The following is an 8224-nucleotide window of genomic DNA, read 5'->3' as shown; positions in this document are numbered from 1 at the left end:
TCTTTCTTCCTTCCTTCCTTCCTTCCTTCCTTCCTTCCTTCCTTCCTTCCTTCCTTCCTTCCTTCTTCTTTTCTTCTTTTCTTTTCTTTTCTTTTCTTTTCTTTTCTTTTCTTTTCTTTTCTTTTCTTTTTAAGAAAACCAAGAAACTTTTTTTTAATGACTGCCAATATTCGAGGCCTTAGACCTACTTTCATCGTCTGATCTTTAAATGTCCTTGGTCCCACCACAGGCTTCTGGGTGCTGTGTAGAGCACCTGCCCATCACTGACTTTTCCCTGAGGAGATCTTGTAATGAGCTCCAGCGGGCAGATGACCACTTGTCAGGGGTGTGAGGACTTAGCTGTCTTTTTGTTCACATAAGAGGACACCCACAAATATTTGCTCCTTCTGGGTGAAAACAAAACTAGAAAACCCCAAAGGACCATTTGGAATGGGTGTGACTGTGTTCTCAAGGCTCCTCCCACTGGGAAGGGCATGGCTGTGTTCTCAAGGCTCTTTCTGGGATGGAGAGGTGGCTCAGCAGGTAAGAGCACTGACTGTTCTTCCAAAGGTCCTGAGTTCAAATCCCAGCAACCACATGGTGGCTCACAACTACCCGTAATGAAATCTGACTCCCACTTCTGGTCTGAAGTCAGCTACAGTGTACTTATTTATAATAATAGATAAATCTTTTTAAAAAAAGGCTCTTTTTTACTGGGAAGGGCATGGCTGTGGTCTCAAGGCTCTTTCCACTACGGGTAGAGTCAAAGACAGCAGCACAGCACACAAAGGCCAGACTTCTCGAAAGTTTGGGAGAAAAATGTAGATTCATTTTTCTTTGGAGGCCTGGTCTTGCTCTGTAACCCTGGCTGGCCTGGAATTGGCTATGTAGACTAGGCTGGGTTCAAACTCACAGAGGCCTGCCTTTGCCTCCTGAGTGCTCGATTAATGACATGTGCCACTTTGTTCTCCATGAGGTCACATCTTTGAAGATGCTTCCCAGTTGTAGAGATGGCCCAGAGAGCAGCATCCTTGCCTGTGGAAACGTGAATGGAAAAGGGATGTGTTGACAGGCAAGTAGGGAGAAGAAGACTGCTGGCTGGAAAAAGATCCCACCTTGTTTCTTTTTCCCAATTCCACTTCTCCTTTTCTTCAAGTCTTGCTATGCTCTCTGGGCTGACAGAAGTCCTTCCACCTTAGCTTCCTAAGTAGCTGAGATGGTGGGTGTATCACCATGCTATTAACACACCCCATCCCTTTTTCTCTTCTCCTTTTGTCTCACTCCATGATCTGGAGGGAGTAAAAATCACTATGTAGACCTGACTGGCCTCAGACCCACAGAAATCCACCTGCCTCCTAAGTGCTGGGATTAAAGACATGTGCCACTACTGCTAGCCATTAATTTACATTTGGAAATAAGTTTAAACATTCCTAGCCATTAAGTCTGGAATACGACACATTCTAAAACCTGAAACTTTCTAAATGCTGACGTGATACCATTCGGTGGAAAATTCCACACTTAAAAGTTGTTTTATACATAATATCATTTAAAGTATTATATAAATGCAATTACCTTAAATTTATGTGTTTAAGGTAAAAATGTGCTCAGACTTTCATTTCCTCCGTAGGATCTCTCATTAAGTGTTGCAGTATTCCCAAAATCTGAAAACATCCTGAAATTCTGAATACTTTTGGTTCCAATCACTTCATGTAAGGAACACTCGACCTGTTTTCTCTCATTTATATCTATGAAAGTGTGATATGATATATCTATATCTAAATTAATCCTAATTAAAATTTTATCCAGTCTTAGTTATGCAGACTGGTTATCCTGGCTACTTGAGAGGCTGACGCAGGAGAAATGAGAACTCAAGGCCAGCCTAGGAAGCTTTTTTGTTTTGGAGTTGGAGTGGGGGCTTGGGGGAGGGGGAAGGGGAGCTTTGAGATAGGGTTTCTGTGTGTAGCCCTGGATGCTCTGTAGACCAGGCTGTCCCTGGAATTCAAAGATCTGCCTGACTCTGACTCCCAAGTGCTGGGAATAAAAGTGTGCAGCAGCATTGTCCAAGCTTAGGAAACTTACTGAGACTCTATTTCATAATAAAGAGTAACAGGGAATGTGTAGTTCCGTGGTAGAGCTCTTTCCCAGCAGGCACAAGGTCACGTGCTCAATTCTGAGTACCAGTCCTAGAGCATGGAGAGATTTTAATGATATACAAAACAAAAATTGGAAGCAAGCAGTCATTGCCACAGTAGTCACAGTATCAATTGGCAGTGTCTTTTTCATGGGTTACCCGGCATGAACATAACCTAAAACTGAGTGTGTATTACTTATTTTCTTGTATTTATTCAAGACACTCTTACCATGTAGCTCAGGCTGACCTTGAACTCAGTGAGTACCGGTCGGTCTGTACTTTGCCATCCTGCCATATCTTCCCAAGTGCTGAGCTCCATATGTGTGCCTCCAAGACCCTCTCAAGTTATCGGCAATCTTACAATCAACAGGGTTTTAGACTTGTCAACATGTAGCATTTAAAAACTTAGTTCTTCAGTCAGGGAAACTGAAGCTTAGGAAGGTTATACATTGATTTAAGGATGATCAGCTAATTGGCCAGAGTTAAGATGTGATAAAGCAGCCTGACCCAGCGCACGGGTCTTAAGGCCTGTGGGGTGTGCATTGTGCCTGGCTTTATACTGTGTTGTCTAGGCTTCCCAGCCTCACCTGCTGCTGTTCTGCCTATTTCCTGAGTTTGGTTCCTCAGCTTCCCCAGAGCATTTGAGATGTTTAGCTTTCCTCTTCAGTTACTGGGATCCACTTCTGTTCTGAGGAAAACACTGGGTATTATGAGATGAAGGACCCTCACAGATGCCTCAGTGCAGTGAGGATGAATGAGCTCTGTGGGCAGAGGGAAAGGTGCAGGGCCCAATGGGCACCTTGTCTTGATAGTGGAGACACCCTTGAGGCTCACATGTCTTTTTCAGGTACACTGGCTCTCACCCCTCAGTCAAGCCAATGCTGCGTGGAGATGGAAGGGTTAGGCCATCATGGTACCCAGATGGCATTATTCACCTTTAGAGCACCAAGAGATCCTCTGTACCAAGCAAGATACTTGGAAGGTTATTTGTTTAATGTACCTTTTCTATCATGCCAAGGCCACATGTGACAGTAAGCCAGTGCTCAGAGGCCATGTTAATTTGAAGTTTTCCAGCCTGGAGGCTCGCTCCTTGAACTGTACAAAAGGCCCCGAATGTGGTGTGGGTCTGGAGAAACTATGTGCCCTGTTCTCTCTTAGGCAGAAAGGGGCTGTCAGCACTAAACCTCCAGCACTGACTCTATGGTTCCTACTTCTATCTCAAGGCCAGAATCTCTCTGTCTCATGTGTCCTTCCAAGAGAGAATCGGGGCCCACTTCATCACACCCAGAAGCATGACTTCTCACAGTTCATTTGTAGTACTTCAGTCATGGTGGGAGACTGACTCAGGTGGGCTCCTGTCACACTTGGGTAGGGTATGATTGGGAGCAGACAGATGTCTCAGCAAAGTCCTGCAATCACTGCTGTACAGCAAGTACCTGGTGTGACTCTTTGCTCTGCATGCAAACCTGTCTACCTATGCCTTCTGCCTCTCCCATAGAGAGATCTGCCTGCACAGGCTCCCAAATGGGGAGGCACTGAAAACCCAGGACTCCCTTGGGAGGTAGTGGTGACTAGGATGTGGAGGGGTCAGGTACCAGGTATACTACTTTTTGATTCATCACTGTGAGGTGAGGGCTCCAAGCTGGCTCTCCCTGCCCTGGGGACATACTCCCTCCAATGCAAACAGGACCAGCTGCACTCCCATTTCTGACTTCTCTTCTTGTTGACTGTTTTGAGCCTGGTTTTTAGAGGGGCAGCTAGAAGTTGTGTTTCTTCTTTCATCCTTAGCATCTTGGATAGTACCTTAGGATGCTTAGGGCTTCATGCTCACCTGACACTGACATGCTCACCTTCATCCTACACTTAGAAATGAGAATTGATGGCTGCTATTGCGTCCATAGGTAAGCACTAAAATTGCCTTAGAATGTTTGAGGCTCTGGCTTTGATTCTCAGCGCCACAAAAACAAACAAACAAAAACCAAAAACCAAACCAAACCAAAAAGCTCAACTCTCCCTTAAAAAAAAATCACAAGAACAACACCTCTTTTCTCTTTTTAAAACTTATTTTTAACTTCTCTTTTTGGTTTGTTTTCTCTTCTTTTATATCTCCCCACTTTTCTCTTGCTATATAGTCAGGTGATTCTTGAACTCACAGCAACTTCTTGCTTCAGCTTCCTCAATGCTGAGATTACAGGAGTGAGCCACCACTCCTGGTTGCTTTGGTTTCCATAAGGTTAACTTATCCAGAAACCAAAAACAGGTCCACTTAAAACAAAAAAACCGGTCTTGTACAAATGATGTTGTTTCTTTCTCTGGCTATTTGTTGTCAAGATGACAAGTGTCTGGTAGGTGTGGGGGTCTGTGTGGGACGTCTCCGGCATGGCCACACTGAGAATGTTTATTGTAGAGAGGGAACTTTTGCCCTGTGAAGTCACCTCCTCCGAGACACCAGCAGCTTTCTGATATTCTATCACAGGAAATGCCTGGTGGTCCACAAAAGCAGTCCTTGGAGTGCAGCTGCAGGGAGAGAAATCATTGCTTAAAGAGACAAGTCTGGGGATCCCGTGAGTGAGGCTGAGCACCTGGGCCTTGGATGATGCAAACAGGAGGACTCTTAACAATGCCAGACTGATCCAAAAGACAAAGCCAACCGAATTCTTATGTCATGCCCTCCATCAGTGTGCACTGGAGGGCACCTAGTATGCTCTAACAAGGTAGCAGACATTATGTTGACTTTAAACTTCTTTCCTTGGGAGATGATGTTTTAATATATTGTTTTGAAAATTATTTAGCCTGGCATGGTGGTGCACTTGGGAGGCAGAAGCAGGTAGATTTCTATGAGTTTGAGGCCAGTTTGGTTTACAAAGTGAGTTTCAGGACAGCTAGGGCTGTTACAGAGAAACACTTTCTCGAAAAACCAAATATAAATGAGTGAATAAACAAATAAATTCACAATTTAATTTTCTGTGTGTTTTGCCCATTTGTACACATTTTTGTAGCTTGTATGTGCCTGGTGCTCAAGAATGCCAGAAGAGGACAGATGCCTTGGCAGTAGAATTACATAGAGTTGCTACCTGTGATGCAGAGATGAGAATTGGGTCCTCTGGAAGAACAGCCAGTGTTCTTTGCTTCTGAGCCATTTTTCCAGCTCCTGGATTTTTTGAAGCTGTAAAACTGAATCCACAACTGACTTACGTTTCCATTCATCATCTTTCCTAGCTCAAGTTTTCTCTGAAACACCATAAAGGCAAAAATTGTATTTGATGTCTCCGAAATCCCATAATTAGGGTGGCTTAAAGGACACAGATATCCTTGGTCTTCAGGGCTCTAAGGTGAAAGGTCTAGGGCTTCTAACAACTTCTCAGGGGCCAAGGCAATTCTGAAGTCAGGAGAAGTTCAATCATCTTTGTGGCCTTCTCCTGGCAGCCTGTATTTTCCAGGCACACACCTCCCACCAGCCATAACAATTCATGGAAATTAATAAATTCATTTATTGGGAGAGGTCATGGGTAAGGCAGGAAGATCAGTCCCCAAGTTCCCAACAAGAGCCAGTGGCCGTCTTTACAGAACTGATTGTTTGTAGCAAGCAGAAGTTGTTTGAGTTCTCAAGTAAGTTAAATGCAGTTCTTCCATTTGTTAACAAATATCTGTCTCACAAAATAATAAGTCCTAGAAGTTGTGTAAGGGGACAGGACTGAGTGCATGGTCCTGCCTGTTCTCTCAGACGAGGGCCTCAGAGAAGTAGAATTATTTTTGCTGAAAGTTGATCCACAGATAACTGTGGGAAAGAACAGTGCTTGACGAGTGGTAGTTCCAGAGGAACTCAGAAGAAATCAATCAATCCTCCTGTACACTAAGCTGACCCAACTGTAAGGGCAAAGCCTAGTCAACTCTTAATAGAAACTGTACAAGGAAATCCTAGGTCCCTCACGGTACTAAAGGACAAGCACAGAGGAAAGTAGGTAAGTGAAGGATAAAGTGTAAAAATGAATGACATGGGTGGTATAAATCGGGAAACTGACAAGGCAGATTTCAGAATGGGAGAAAATACTTTATTTACAAATCACATATCTTAAAAGAAGTTAATGTTCATAGCATGTACAGAACTCGTCAGCAACAATAAACATGAAAAATGAGAAAGAAAGCTTGAATAGACTTGTGTCACAAGAGCTATTCAGATGGCCAAGAAACAATGGAAGATACTCCTTGCTAGCCATTAGAAAATTAGGAGTCAAAACTCTACCTCCAGCCTTCCCAAATGACAATTGTCCAGGAGACAACCTAAGGACAAGTAGGGAACTTGACCTTAGCCAAAGGGGTGAGAGGACAAGATGGAAGGATGCAGAAACATAGACTGAAGAGGTAACTAGTCAAAGTTACAGTTAGATAAGCACTGTGTGCTGGTTTCCTTACAAACTATAAAGGTGACTACTGTACATGGTAGCATGCATGTATGAACTCAAGAAGATTTGAAACGTTTTCATCTGAAGGAAGCAGTGAATATCTGAAGTCGCAGATAAGTTCACTCTAGCTCATACAGGAATGTCCTTAGCAGTATTCTCATTCTTAAGATTTATTTTTATTTTATGTGTATGAGTGTTTGTTTGCATGTATCCATGTGTGTGTTGTGCACTCCTGATGCCCTCAGAAGCCAGATCAAGGTGAGCCAAAATGTGGATTCTGGGAACTGGACTATGGTCCTCTGCAAGAGTGATAAATGCTAACTAACTGCTGAGCCAATCTCTCTCGCTCCAGAAGTATATTCTTAATTGCCAAAAAGTAGAAATGTCTCAATAGTCATCAAATGATGAACGAGGAGAGTAATGTGTTGATTGGTGCAGTGAGGGGGCTCTTAAATAATACAAAGTGCTGAGGTACTGTATGCTACAATGCTAATAAATCCCTCAATGAGAACATCCTGCTAGTGAACATAGCCAAGTCCACATGCCACACCAATGGTTCTCTTCATTGGCAATGTCCAAAAGAGTAAAATCTCCAGAGATAATAAGTATATTATGATTTTCTAAGAACTGGTGGTATGTACATGTGTATCTGTCTATGAATGTGTGTGTGCACATGTGTGTGTGTGTTTGAGTGTACTGTATCTGTGTGTTTGTGTATATATGTGTGAATGGGTGCATATATGTATGTATTCATGTATATCTGTATACCAATGTGCATGTGTGGCATGTATAAAAGTGTGAGTGTGATTATGTGTGTTGTGTGTATGTGTGTGTGAGAGAAAGAGGAGGGGGGAGGGAGAAGGAGAGGGAGAGGGAGAGATGGAGAGGGAGAAATGGAGAGGGAGACATGGAGAGGGAGAGAGGGAGAGATGGAGAGGGACTAATAATGAATTTCTATTTGGAATGATATCTTAAACCCAACTCATGGTAATGATTGCACCTTTTTTGAATAATACTAAGATTAAGTTGCTCACTTCAGGTGTGTAACTGACCCAGGAGTCTGTATCTGTCAGGATATTAAGGATGAGCTTTCTAGCCCCTGCTTTACTGATGCCTGGGCAGTCGGTAGGTAGGTGGCTTTATTCAGCTGTGAGAGGAGGGAAGCTGCTTCTCCTCCCCTTTTCTTCTTTGTCTCATAGACAAGAAAATATCCTAAGTGAAATCCTCAGGCTGGTGTTTTGGTTGGGGAGAAGAATAAAGATTGAATACACTGAAAAACCTTATCCATGTGGCTGTGGCTAACATCAAATGAAAGACTGTATGCAGATATATTTGTACTTTTCGAGTTTTAAAGATGGTGTTCAATTGCTCAAAGGATCCTTTTTGTTTGTATTCAAAACAGGGTCTAGCCATGTACTACAGGCTAGCCTGGAGTCCTCTGAATGCTGGTGTTATAGGCCTGCCATACCATGCCCGGGCTGTGCAAGCTTCAGAGACTGGCTTGTTCACAGCACACAGTTCTCTCAAGATCTGTCTGAGTTGCCACCCTTGGGTCTCAGGAATTTGTTTATTTTGAGTGGTGGTGCACATTGAAGTCAAACCAGAAACACCCAATCATTTAGGTCTGAAGGTGTACAGGTTGTTTCCAAGTTTCTTGTGTTTAGGTTTTTTGTTCTCCTTGCTCAGCCCAGGATAGCCTGTTCAGTTCACA

Source organism: Mus caroli, chromosome 1, assembly GCF_900094665.2.
Source record: "Mus caroli chromosome 1, CAROLI_EIJ_v1.1, whole genome shotgun sequence".
In the NCBI taxonomy this organism is placed as follows: domain Eukaryota; kingdom Metazoa; phylum Chordata; class Mammalia; order Rodentia; family Muridae; genus Mus; species Mus caroli.
The sequence above is the reverse complement of the archived record's forward strand: the minus strand, read 5'-3'. Positions refer to the sequence as shown.